This window comes from Mirounga angustirostris, unplaced genomic scaffold, assembly GCF_029215605.1.
Source record: "Mirounga angustirostris isolate CCGP_5_RB_7025 unplaced genomic scaffold, mMirAng1.0.hap1 SCAF_3, whole genome shotgun sequence".
Classification (NCBI taxonomy): Eukaryota; Metazoa; Chordata; class Mammalia; order Carnivora; family Phocidae; genus Mirounga; species Mirounga angustirostris.
In genome coordinates this window covers 133,391,416-133,406,254 of record NW_026991711.1, presented here as the reverse complement: position 1 = coordinate 133,406,254, position 14,839 = coordinate 133,391,416, and positions in this window count along the sequence as shown.

Sequence of the window (14,839 nt, the reverse complement as noted above, 5' to 3'; positions counted from 1 at the left end):
TTGGATATCACTGACTTATTTGGAAGGGCTTCTGGGAAAATACGTGCTATTAATACCTTATCATGGGTATCAATTGTGGATACGTTTGACTAGACGGAATGAGACTGAGAAAGTTCATTTAAAAAATCTTAAGCATGTATTTTTCAGGGCAGAGCCAGGCAGACTCACAGTGCAGTATGATTAAGGAGGGTACCCAATCATTAGCTTGGGGCATGTTGGGTCGGGGATGAATATCCACATGCCATCCAAATAGACTGAAATCTCAGATTCCAAATTGAAACTTACCCATGTTAGGGCATAATCCCTGGGGGTCAGATCAACTAGTGGTGGGCACTTCTGGAGGATTCCTTTGAGGATTAGGTAAAAGGATGTCCCCACATCCAAAATACTTTCTTTCCCACATGCAGCATGTTTGCCCAGGCTCTTGGCACAGGTAAGTTCAGGCAGACTTCATCACCCTCTAATGACGCTATTACTACTTCCATTTTACCGATGAAGGAACTGAGGCTGGTGGAGATTAAGTAACCTGCCCAAAGTCACGTGGCTGGGAAGTGAATTCAAATCATTGTGATTCCAAAGCCCATCTCTTGAGATTGGCTGCTTTTAACCACAGCTCCTGGGTGCACAGCTAAACCTCATCTCCTATTCTCTTTGGCAGTTAGATGGGGCCATGTGACAGAGTCCTGGCCAATGGCATATGGATGCCACTTCTAGGTTTGGTCTGTGGACACTGTCCATATGCAACACTCCATATTTTCTCTTACACTATGTGATGGCTAGATGCCAATGTCCAAGACCTAGAAAGTCACATGTTGAGGATAGCAGAGGCTCTATCAGCCTGGATCCCTGAGTGACTTATGGAGCTAAGCACCTTCTCTGGCCATCAACTTCCCTTCACTCAAAGACTGTTGAACTTGATGTGAGGGGGAAATAATTAGTAAGTATCATTACCTTAACTAAAATCACATCACAAGTAAGTGACAGAAGCAGGATATGAGCCCAGTTGTCATTACTCCATAAACCTGTGTTCTTTTCACTGTACAGTCCATTCTGCCTCCTTTTGCAGTGAACTAAACTATGGAGATTGTATCCTTCCACATGGGTTGCTTTAAAAACAGAAAGTTACCCAAGGAAGTTCTAATTCCAACATTTTCTCTCTACTAGTCTTTATGCCACAACAACAGAGCCAATTATATTGTGTCAAGCTGGATTTTCACAATTTATGTTGATTTTTCAGGATGGCAATGACCAAGCAAAAGAGCCTGTCATTGGTGTACATGTGCATGACTTCCTCTGGACTGAAGCTCCGGGCAGACTTTCTGCAACTCATCTTACTGGCGCTGAAAACCCTTCTTTGCCTGTCTTCACCTACCTCAGCGAACTTCAACGCCACTGTTGGCCAACAAACAAAACAACCCCACTGTTTTCTACCCTCTTCTCTCATCTGGTTCTTCTTAATGCTGCCTGTGTGTGTTCTATGACCTTGCTCATGCTGTGTTCCTGACTGGGCCCTCCTCATACTCTGAGACATAACTCCAATTCCCTCTCCTCGGAGACCGTTTCCCTGGTGATTCCTGTCCCCACTGATGTGTCATTTTTAAAAAATATTTAAGAGATGCATTGAACATTTTGACATTTGATGTTGTTCTGCCTTATTTTATTCTTAATTGCTTTTTATGTGGAGCTTTATCTTCCCTTTAAGATTTATACATTCTCGAAGACTCTAACTCTAATATGTACAAGTTGGCAACCAGCATAACATCTGACATGGTATCTTGCAAATAGAAGATGCTCAATGATTTGTGTTTGAATGATTCAAAGAATGAAAGTAATAGTGATTTCTTTTGTTTCTTCCAAAGTGCCCAGAATGATCCTCAATACAGTTTTTTCTTCCTCAGTACAGTTTTTGGAACAATTGTTGGCTGAATTCTGTCTTCATCATTTGGGGCCTTCCCTGAGGCATTTTTGGGTATGAGTTTGAACCATGGTCCTAATTGGTCTAAAGTGACCTCCAAGCTTCTGTGATGGTGGTTCTCAAACTTCAGCATGCTGAGTGCCACCCCAAGAGGTTTTTTCAGGACATCTAAGGTGGGCCCCAGAGTTTATATTTCTAATAGCTAACACTGATGCTGCTGGTCTAGTAATCACACTTTGAGAACCACTGACCTACTGCCATTACAAAGATACCATTTCCTACTCTTCTCTCTCTTTCTTACTCTACTCCAGCTATACTGACTTCCTTGTGGTTCCTTGAAGATAGCAGGTGCTCCCCTGCCCCAGGGCTTTGCACTTACTGTTCCTTCAGATCCTCATGTACTTGCTCCCTCACCTCAGGTCGTTCCTCGTATGTCACCTTCTCTAACCACCTCACTTAAGATGGTGAACCTCCTGCTCACCTCACAAACACACATTCACACATACACATACTCCCTATCACATTCCTTTCCTCTAATCTTTTTCTCCATAGCATTTATCACCATCTGCATGTATGTTGTGCTTGTTGTTTACTATCTATCTCTGCCCCTAGCCCCACCAGAATATAGGATACGCGAGGGCAGGAATTCTCATCAGTTTTGCTCATACTGTATCCCAGAGGTTAGAAGAGTATTTGGCACACAGTAAGCACTCAAAAATGTTTCAGTTGATGTTTTAACTGGAAGACAGCAGGCACCACAGCCCTATCTGTTTTTAGGCCATAAACCATAAAGAAAGCTCACCTACTGCTGAAACAAAATAGGAATGATTAACTTGGTATTCATCCTGTCCTGGCTAGTCGAGGGACCAGAGTTGAAGGAGCAGAAGAAGATGTTATTAAACCTCCAAGGCACTCAGGACAGGTCATTGCACTGTCCTCAGTTTTTGCATCTACAAGTTGAGGCGGTTGAACAAAATATCTGCAATATTGTTTCTAGCTCTAGAGCTCTCTTTTTTAAATCTTACTGTATATCTACATGTCACACAAAGGGAAGGCTTAGGACACTAGGACCAGTGAGAAGCTCCTTTCCATCCTGTGGCTATTATCAACAATTTCACCAGAACAAAGGTCACAAAATTCTACTGAGAATCTTCTCCCAATCAAGGCTACAACCCCACAGCTCTGCTGTCTTTTTGGTTTTGTGTAGAGAAAATTTCTTTGTCCTGGATCCTAACTGGTGCCAAACCCAATATTACTACATTTGTGTTGCCTCAGAAGTCAACGTGTCCCAGGTCTTCTCAAACCAGTTCAGAGAGGGGAACATCTTAGAATGTTCTTATGTTTGCTGACCTTGATATATGGAAATTTTAACATATACATATAATAACATACAAAATTTGGGGCTAAATTATAAACTGTCATATATATGGATTCCAGTAGAGACAAACAGTAGCGGATGCTGATTTTTTTAAAGATTTTTAATTAATTAATTTATTTGAGAGAGAGAGAAAGAGAGAGAGCACAAGCGGGGGGGGGGGGCGGGCGGGAGGGCAGAGGGAGAGGGAGAAGCAGACTCCCTGCTGAGCAGGGAACCCCATGCAGGTTTCCATCCCAGGACCCTGGGATCATGACCTGAGCTGAAGGCAGATGCTTAACTGACTGAGCCACCCAGGTGTCCTGTGGATTCTGAATTTTTAATAAAAAGTTTATGGCTGACAAATTTTAAGTTGAGAAAATTTGATCTGATTATTTGATCTTCTTTTCTGTAAACTGAGAAGCACTAGCTCATCACCTGCATTTTAGAGCATGGGGTGGAAGGTTAGTGGTTGGGGCATAGGCTCTACACCTTACTTGTAAGACCTTGGGTGAGTTATTTATCCTCTCTGTGCTTCAGTTCCCTCAACTCTACGATAGGGATGATGATGATAGCACCTAACCCCTATGGTTATTGAGAAATCCAAATAAAGGGGTACAAATAAAACTCTTCACCTGAACCAGGTACCCAACAAGGGCTTGACCAACATTGGCTATTATTATTCATCGCTGAAGGCCAGAGTGAGGCGCATTTAGGAAAGGATTAGCTTAGGCTAGGAGAGAGAAAAAATAAGAGCATTTGAGGGACGCCTGGGTGGCTCAGTCGGTTAAGCGGCTGCCTTCGGCCCAGGTCATGATCCCAGGGTCCTGGGATCAAGTCCCATATCGGACTCCTTGCTCAGTAGGGAACCTGCTTCTCCCTCTCTCTCCCTCTGCTTGTGCTCTGTCAAATAAATAAAATCTTTAAAAAAAAAAAAAGAGCATTTGAGAAAATGGAAGAATTAACAAGAAGGGAGAGGAACAGATCCAGATTTGTCTCTAATATGTACACAAAGCCATTGGAGAAGCTATATGTGTTTATTTGACTTGGATTTCTGTTAATTTAAACCTTTTAAAAAATCATTTATCTCTCCTTACACAAGGCTTCCTCTGGCGGGTAGAGCCTGAGGTCATTGACTGTGGAGGCCAGGGTGCAAGGGTCATGTGAGCACTCAGAGTTTTGAGCAAAAGGCTGTTTCAGGTGCTCTTCCAGGTTATCTATCTCCATGCAACAGAAATATCAGGGGCCTGCAACGTAAGGATTTTCCAAGAGTAATATTTCAAATTGAGGGGAAAAGTCTCAAGGTTTTTTGTTTTTGGTCTTGTTTGTTTTACAGTGACTTCTTAAGACCAAGGGCCTATGAAAAGAAGGGGTGGAGGGAGCCAAAATCACAGCGCTCTTGGTGGGGGGGTGGGGGGTGGGGGGGGCGCGCCGGGGTCTGTGTCCCCTTTCAAGGGAATCTGCACTTTCCAAAGCCTGTTGGCGCCCTCAGACGGCTTCCCAAGCGCACTGTGTTTGGGGTTATTGTTTCCAGTGTGCTCAACCTTTCCTCAGATGTCACTGAACTGTGCTTTGGGTTAGCCTTCGGGGCATTGACCTGTCAGCAAATAGATAATGTTTTCAAAAAGCTTGAATTCTGTTCAGTGTTTTATAATGATGAAAACTGAAGCTGGAAAAGGTTGTAAAACCCTTTGACTCTCCACAGTAGAGTCTCTTGTTTCTCTGGCTTCCTCAAGTTCACGCTCACAGGTAAGTGACTTCTATTCTCTATAGCATTGAGGACTACAGTCTGCAAGTCCATGTCCTCTAGCTTCTACTTTGTGGGGTGTTGTGTTTCTGGTTCACTAAAGGCTGTCCTCTTGTGATGCGATAATACTGTAATGCTTGGGTAGGAACTTGCAGAGTACATGATACTTGCATAATATGATGTACAGTATAGATAGCTCTTGGTCGCTGTCTCATTTAGAGCAGTGCTACTTTATGCATCAGCTGTCTTGAGAATCTGTGTGTGTGTGTGGTGTATGGGGTATGTGGTGTAAATGGGTGAATGAATCAAATAATCTGCCCAAAGTAAAAAAGCTAGTGAACTTTTAAATCTTGGCTTTATGAAAGCACAATGCTATTTGCACAGATAACCACAAATCCCATCCCAGAAAGCTGGTGCTGGTTTAATAGAGAACGATACCGACTTTCTCTTTTCTCCAACACCATGCTCATTTCCTCATTCTCCCAGTTTTCAGTAATTTAGATACTAAAAAATATGAGCCCTGGATGCATGGCTAGAGTGGGGAAAGGTTGGTTTCTAGAATCTACTTCCCCGTTTTAGGTTTCCCTAGCTAGTAAAAATCACATGTTGCTGATGATTTGGACATCTCTGAAGGATGTGCCTGCCGATCAAATATCGGATGATATCTGGGAATAAAGTGTGCTATTTACAAGTGTTTTGAGGGAAGACTAGCTTACTAGACATATTAGAGACAAATTATAATGACTGCACCCCAAACTCTTAATATTGGGATGTAATAGTGGTTATCATTAAACTTGTAAAGTATTAACTTATTTATAGGCTCTTGTTTAATAGAAGTTCTTTCTGTGTGCAGCCACACCCCCACCTCAGCCCCATGCGCCCCCTACCCGTCCAGACTTGGGTACCCTCCTCCTCTGCTCTGCAACCCTCTGCTGTTATCTCCGGAGCCAGCATTTCCCTGCCTGGGAGTTAACTGTTTACATGCCCTGCCCCCCACTTGATCGTAAGGCCCTTGAATAATTTGTGTGTCCTCTTACTAACAGTAATGGTGACAAATATTTGCTGATGAATGCTGGAAATAGATTAGGAAGTAATGTAAGGGGAAAAAAAAAAAAAACCCCTGCTCATTCCATGGTTTTAAAAGACACTGAAATTGCTAAAAAAAATAAAAAGAAAAAAAATGCCCAAGTTCCATTGCAAGAATTAAGTGTTAGAGTTGGGTGTTGGTTTGCGCAGATGGGAAAACTGTTCGTGTAGAGACCAAGAAAAGCTGGGAGTGACGTTGACCTTAAACTCTTTTGTTTGAGAGCAATACTTTAGTCCTCCATTTCATTTCATTCCCTTGCCCATCAGCTGCAGCCCTCGGGGCGAAAGGGGCCTCATTTTTATCCTACCCTAACTAATATTACTTTCCTCCTTTTAATGATCCTTGGGAGAAACAAATCATTTGTTGGGTTTAATAATATCAAAAGTGCGCTACTTGCATTTCTACATGTCAGCAGTGAAAGGCATTTTCAGGGCTTAAAAAAAAAAATCAGAATTTGTGGCTTAGGAGGTGACTTTCAAATTCAAGAGGACCAGGGGCAGTTCTGCTTGTCTCTCTGAGCAGCCCAGGGAAGGGGGTGTGGTGCTGGAGGCCTTGAGAGCTTTTACAAAAGGAAAAGCCTCACAAGCGAAAAACCAAGGAGAATATTCACAGTGTGCTGTGGGCTGGGGTGAAGGCCACTCCACCCCTGAGCCTGGCCTTGTACCCCTCGCTATCCCTCCAGCATCTCAATGGCTGGTAGGGCATTTAGATCTTCCTTATTATCTTGGTCTGGATGAGACAAACCTCAGCCTCTTCCTCCTGAATTCAGTCGAAGCAAGATCAACATGTTTCAAAGATAGTATTCGGGAGAAAATGAGATGGAAAGCAGAACAAATCTCCCCAGAGACAACTGAAAACATGAAACCCTGGTAGAGTAGAGAACCGACAAGAGCCTAAAGTGACAGGAGCTGGGCACTGATGGCTTAGCCGTGGGGCACCACAAGCCCATTTCATTTGGTCGCCTCAGGCCTACCTGCCCGGGAGAGAGATGAACTGTGTGGTCCGTGCCCTGCTAAATGAGGGTGCCCGCTGCCTGGCCTGGCAGAATGTTTCACCCTTCCCAACCAGATTTCCTAGTCCCTCTGCATGTGGACTCTCAAGTTCTAAGCCTTATCAGAGCATTGGCTTTTTTTAAACAAGTATAAAAATGATCATGTATTTATCTTGCCTAAAAGTCCTTATTAGTTCCCTTGCCATTGGGATAAGGTCCCAAGTCCTCAGCGTTAAAGACGAGGCCCTGAGGAATCCAGCAGCCACATCCTTCAGAGATGTCCATCCACTTTCCCTCACACTCACTGGACATTCTTCTGTCCTTGAGCCTATGTGCTCTCTCTGGGGTCTGGGCCTTTTCATGTGCTCTTCCCTGGCTGGGATGCTTTTCTTTTTCTTTTTTTTCTGAAGATTTTATTTATTTATTTGAGACAGAGAGAATGAGAGAGAGAGAGCACATGAGAGGGGGGAGGGTCAGAGGGAGAAGCAGACTTCCCGCCGAGCAGGGAGCCCGATGCGGGACTCAATCCCGGGACTCCAGGATCATGACCTGAGCCGAAGGCAGTCGCTTAACCGACTGAGCCACCCAGGCGCCCTGGGATGCTTTTCTCTCTCCTGTTTCCTTGGCTAACTCACCCTCATCTCTTATGTCCCATGCTGAAAATGCATTGGCTCCAAAGCCTCCCCCAGCTCTCTAGACCAGGGCAGGGCCTCTGCTTGAGGGTCTAGGAGATGCTCATGCTATCCCTTCACTCACAATCACCAGGCTTGTCATTTCTTATGTGGCACCTGTCTTCTCTGCCACACTGTAAGTTCCCCAAGGACAGGGCGGGTTGGAGGGCTGGTGCTCCATATGATTTTTAGGTTGGGTAAATCAGGCAATATTTCTCCTCAGGCACCAAGCTGTCCTGGACTGACCTCATAATACAGAAGTCAGCAAACAGTTTCTGCAGATGGCTAGAAAATAAATGGTTTAAGCATTGGTGGGTGGGTGGGGGGATGTAAGTATAGTTTCTGTCACAGCTGCTCAACTCCTCCATTGTAGCACAAGAAAAGCCAAAGACAAAATTAAAACTAATAGACATGATTGAGTTCCAATAAAGCTTTCTCTACAAAAACAGGCAGTGGACCGAATGCCCCTATTATATTTGTATCTTCAGCCTGGAAGGATTCCAGCTTCTGGGAGAACTATTTTCACCCCTGACCTGTTCTTTTCTCTCTTCTTTCTCTCCCTTCCCTTCCTTCCTTCCTTCCTTCCTTCCTTCCTTCCTTCCTTCCTTCCTTCCTTCCTTCCTTCCTTCCTTCCTCCCCTCCCCTCTCTCTCCCTTCCTTCCTTCCTTCCTTCCTTCCTTCCTTCCTTCCTTCCTTCCTTCCTTCCTCCCCTCCCCTCTCTCTCCCTTCCTTCCTTCCTTCCTTCCTTCCCCTCTCTCTCCCTTCCTTCCTTCCTTCCTTCCTTCCCCTCTCTCTCCCTTCCTTCCTTCCTTCCTTCCTTCCTTCCTTCCTTCCTTCCTTCCCCTCTCTCTCCCTTCCTTCCTTCCTCCCCTCCCTTTCTTTCTTTCTTTCTTTCTTTCTTTCTTTCTTTCTTTCTTTCTTTCTTTCTTTCTTCTTCCTTCCTTCCCTTCCCTCCTTCCCCCTTCTTTCTTTCTTTCTTTCTTTCTTTCTTTCTTTCTTTCTTTCTTTCTTTCTTTCTTTCTTTCTTTCTTTTCTTTCTTTCTCTTCTTTCTTTCTTTCTTTCTTTCTTTCTTTCTTTCTTTCTTTCTTTCTTTCTTTCTTTCTTCTTCCTTCCTTCCTTCCCTCCTTCCCCCTTCTTTCTTTCTTTCTTTCTTTCTTTCTTTCTTCTTTCTTTCTTTCTTTCTTTCTTTCTTTCTTTCTTTCTTTCTCTTTCTTTCTCTTTTTCTTTCTTTCTTTCTTTCTTTCTTCTTCTTTCTTTCTTTCTTTCTTCTTCTTTTCTTTCTCTCTCTCTCTCTCTCTCTTTCTTCTTTCTCTTTTTCAGCTCTCCTGCAGCATCAATAGCCAGACTGGTGTCTTGAAGTCACACTTAAAAGCCTTGATGTAATGGTCCAAGGTGGACACTGACATTTTATATTCTTTGGATTTTTGGTTTGTCCCTGACATGGCTTATAGAACTTTATCTCATCTAGTTTTGACAGCCTCAAGTCCTCCATGGAACTGCTTATTTATCCCCTTTCTGAGGTTTGTCTGTGTGCTAGGTTCTGTCAGGCAACCCATCCAGGTGTTACTTTCTGACTTCTCTCTCTCCTCCCCAGTAGTGGTCTTCCAGAATATTGTTGCTAGTGTTCTAAAGTAGAATTATCTGTGATGTGTCTACCAGTAAAGGTCAGGAGACTGTCCTCTGTGTTGATAAGATTACACATCTTATCAAAGAAAAGTAAACTTCAACCCTGGATAGTTAAACAGAAGTACAGATAGTCTGCACATAGACCACATGCCATTTAGCAGAGAGGGACGGTGGTGCTGGCATGGACAATTAAAAATTCTTGGGGGATTCCACAATTAGGTGGCCAAAGTCTGCTAGTCAGTGCTTAGAAATCTTGATTTCTGGCTTTCAACTCCTAGATTTTCTAAGTTTATTGAAAGACCATCTTCCTGGAAGACTTGAAAATTCTCAATCTGTTTCCAAAGAGATTTTTTGCAGATTAAAATCATTTACTTTATGGAAAGGCAGAGTGAAAAGAAAATAGCATGGTACCTTATTTTCAATTCTGAGTTCTTTTGTGTGGTTAAAGTAAAATTTTGTTATTGTAAATTGTTGGGAAAACTTAATTAAAGCTTCCTGCAATGTGTGATACCCAAGAAGCCTTCACACACTTTAGGAAGCTCAAGAACCAAATTGTTAGCTTAGGTACTATAGATAACAGCCGAGAGAGTAGAATTAGATGACATTACATCTGCTGATATTGATGGGGAAATGATGTGACAAAACACCATAGCATGCTTAAATTGTGGAATGTACCTGGTGAGGAGGAGACACACTCTTGCGACCCTGTGAAACAAACCTGTAAAGTATCGGAGATACTTTCCAGCATCTGCTATGTTTCCCAGGATCTCATCTAATAAAAAGGGAATTAACCAGTGGAAGAACACATGGTCTAATGATATACCAGAATTTCATTCTATGCTTATAATGATATGAGGCAATTCACCTAACATCTGGAAACATCGCCTTTCCTGGAAAATATCATAAGCAAGGCTTTTGCTTATTCGTTCTGGTAATTTTTGTATCTCATTGCACTTTCCCAGATTGAGCATTATAAAATTGCCACTGTCTTTGTGGAAGCAGCAAATCATAAACTTTTTCAACACCATGGCCTTCAAAAGTCATCACTGCCATTTCTAAGCTGGGCAGAGATAAGGGAATTAGCTCCAGTTTCTGACTGAGCAACCAACCGAAGGGCCAAGAACCAGCAGCTCTGACATCCAAGGGCAGGAAAGGATGGATGTCCCAGCTAAAGTAAAACAGCAAATTCATCCTTTCCTGACTTCAAAAAAATTAATTAACTTTTTACTCAGATGTATTTGACATATAACATTTTATAATTTTAAGGTTTACAACTTGTTGCTTTGATACATTTATATATGGCAATATAATCACCACCCTAGCTTTAGCTAACACCTCTATTATGTCACATAATAGTCATTTCTTTTTTGTGGTAAGAACATTTAAGATATAGCCTCTTAGCCATTTTGAAGTATTGCTTCAGATACTTGAAGGATATTGAAGAGATAACTGCACTCCTGTGTTTATTGCAGCATTATTCACGATAGCCAAGATAAAGAAAAAACCTAAGTGCCCATCGATGGATGAATGGATAAAAAAGATGAAGTGTATATATATAATCACTATAATATATATTATATATATAATCACTATATATAATCACTATGTTGTGCATTAGATTTCCAGAACATACTCATCTTCTAGTTGCAAGTTGGTATCCTTTAACATCTTCCCAATCCCTCCACCCCTCAACCTCTGGTAACCACCGTTCTACTATTTCTATGAGTTCAGCCTTTTTAGATTCCACATACAGGCGATATCATATAATATTTGTCTTTCTCTGTCTGGTTTATCTCTGTCACAATGCCCTCAAGGTCCATCCATGTTGTCACAAATAACAGGATTTCCTTCTTTCTTATTGCTGAGTAATATTTCATTGTATATATGTGTATATGTGTGTGTGTATGTATATAGTTTTTTAGATATTCTATATATGTGTGTGTATATATACATATATATATGCCACATCTTTTTTATCCACTCATCCATCGATGGGCACTTAGGTTTTTTCTCTATCTTGGCTATTGTGAATAATGCTGTAATAAACACAGGAGTGCAGTTATCTCTTCAATATCCTATTTTAATTTCTTTCAGGGATATACCCAGAAGTAGGATTGCTGGATCATATGATAGCTGTATTTTTTATTTCTTTTTTTTAAAGATTGTATTTATTTATTTGAGAGAGAGAGAGAGAGCACGAGCAGGGGCAAAGGGAGAAGGAAAGGGAGAAGCAGACTCCCACTGAGCAGGGAGCCTGATGTGGGACTCAATCCCAGGACCCGGAGATCATGACCTGAGCTGATGCTTAACCGACTGAGCTACCCAGGCACCCTTGTATTTTATTTTATTTTTTTAAAGATTTTATTTATTTATTTTGACAGAGAGAGAGAGACAGCGAGAGAGGGAACACAAGCAGGAGGGGGAGTGGGAGAGGGAGAAGCAGGCTCTCCACTGAGCAGGGAGCCCGATGCAGGGCTCCATCTCAGGACCCTGGGATCATGACCTGAGCCAAAGGCAGACGCTTAACGACTGAGCCACCCAGGCGCCCCTTGTATTTTATTTCTTAAGGAACCTCCATACTGATCCATAGTGGCTAAACCAGTTTATATTCCCATCAACAGGGCACAAAGTTTCCCTTTTCTCCAAATGGTTATCAACACTAGTTATTTCTTGTCTTCTTAATGATAGCCATTCTAACAGATGTGAAGTGATATGTCATTATGGTTTTGATATGGGTTTTCCTGATGATTAGTGATGTTGAGCATCTTTCCATGTACCTGTTGGCCATTTTGATGTCTTCTTTAGAAAAATGTCTATTCAGTTTCTCTGCCTCTTTGCTTTATTCAGGCCTTCAAAGGATTGAATGAATAATGCCCATCTGCACTGGTCAGGACAGTATTCTACAGATTCAAATGTTAATCTCTTCTGGAAACACCATCACAGCCATACCCAGAAATAATGCTTTACCAGCTATCTGGGCATCCCTTAGTTCACTCAAATTGATACATAAAATTAACCATCCCACCAACCTCAGACAAACTCACTCTGAAACCAGGATAAAAATGAAACAAAGCAAGGCCAGTCCATAGTTTTGCCCAAGCACAGGCAAAAACAAGGTCATTGTGCAACCCCCCAAAATACCAAACATCCTTCTGTCTTGCTATGCGTGACTATTTAGGCACCGAATCATGAAATTGCTCTGGCTTTCTGACAGCATCCAATCTGGAGCAAACCCCCACTTTCTTGGATCCTTTCCCAAATCACCTAACTGAAGCTCAAGTCCTATAAAGATATTCTTTCTAACACCCTCTTACTGAGGCCCCCATGATCTCCACCACATGTTCTTCCTCACTGAAATAAGTAACAAATCCAGATTGTTCAACTACAGTTGTGCTCCCGGTGGTCTTTGGCTGAAGGGCACTGTCAATACTAGGGGATGGAAATCCATGTTATAGATGAATTTTTGTGTTTGAGAATATTACTCTTTAATAGTAAAATAGAGATCCCAAAAATCACTGCATTCTGAAAGAAGTGAAATGTAAGCAAACCCAATGTGAAAACAACTGTACAGAATTGCTGAGGGCACAGACAGAGAAAATGAAGAGAGTAGGTTGGTTGATCATCATTCTCCTCCTTGACAGAGGGTGGCTTACTGCAAGTGACCCCAGAGGGGGTGGGTAGGAAGACAGTTTGTAAGCTTGAAGGCCAAAAGGAATGTTAGCTGTTTTCTCCCTTTGTGCCAACTGATGTGCAAACACAGTTTCATGTCATTCTCACACTAGTCCTGCAAGGCAGATTTTATCACCGTCACCACCATTGACTTGAATGATGGAGAACAGGGCCTGGAGAGAGGTTAAAAAACATATGCAACAACATGGAGAGAAGCCAGAGGATCTGCGAGACTCTGAAGTTCATGGACAAGATACTACACCACTGGTCTCTAAGTGCTGCCAAATATTTGCACACCAGTGGAAAGAAACCTTTTTAAATGAAGAGCTAAGCCAGGAAAAAAAACCATTGAATACTGAATTTTTTTTTAAAAAGTGTTATTTTAAAATTAGATGTAATATTACAACTATTGTTAAAGTATTCTTATTTTCTCATTATCCAAGTATTTTTTTTCCTTTTGAAAAATAAATTTTTGGTTAAAATTTCAAAAATGATATAACCTGTGAGCATTGCATTCTCTGAATGTAATACTGCTATAGTGAATAAATTTTGTTGTTAAATAAAAGAATTTTGAATCTAGTTGATGTACTTTTTAAAAATTTACTGACCTCCTAAATTGCTTAATGAAATGATGTTTCTCACTCTACTTCTTAATATTGACTTTATTTTTTAAAATTTATTTTTTATAAATCATGTTGATTGGTACTATTATGTTGATAGTACCTTTGATAAGATGTAATGAGAAGGGTACTTGACCTCTGTGGTTTTCCTCCCCAAAATATACAACCCCTGTCTAATCCTGAGAAAAGTCCTGAGAAAAATATCAGTCCCATTTTAGGGGACATTCTGCAAAATAACTGCTCAATACTCCTCAAAACTGTCAAGGTCATCAAAAACAAGGAAAGTGTGAGAAATGGTGGGAGCCAAGAGGAGCTTAAGGAGATATAATGACTTAATATAATGTTTCCCTCTACATCTTTGCAATACTTTGTACTACTAGATACTGAATCTTCGCCAGGATTTCAGTTAATGGTTTTAGTATTCGTTGCTGATCATTACCCAAAATCTATTCATTGGAGTTGTAGATAATGATTTCTCTAATTTTATGGGGTTTTAGAAATCAGTAATGGATATTGATTTTTATTGAATACCTTTTCTGCATCTATCAAAATGATCATATTTTTCTGTAAATGATTATTGCGTTCCTGGGATCAACATTGCTCATTATATTTTGTTCATGAACTGCTGAATTATACTTAATATATGTAGCAATTTTAAATCTATTTTCAAAAAGTAATTATAATTCTATTTTTTCTTATAACATTCTTGTTTGTTTTGATGCCAAGGTTATACTTGTTTTAGAAAATGAATGAGTAGCTCTTCCCCTGGTCCACGCTGGACTTACCATATCCTCGATCTTGAAGATGCATTTACAAAGGAGCGCTGCAGGCTACTCACCAGTGTTAAGTGTCGTCCTTCCAGACACTGACCCAAGAGTGTCACCAGTTGGTTGTGCTGCTCTAGTGGTTTTTATTTTTACTCATGAAAGGAAGGAAGGAAGGAAGGATGGAAGGAAGGAAGGATGGATGGAAGGAAGGAGGGATGGAAGGAAGGATGGAAGGAAGGAAGTATGGAAGGAAGGAAGGATGGAAGGAAGGAGGGATGGAAGGAAGGATGGAAGGAAGAATGGAAGGAAGGAAGTATGGAAGGAAGGAAGGATGGAAGGAAGGAAGGATGGAAGGAGGGATGGAAGGAAGGAGGGATGGAAGGAAGGATGG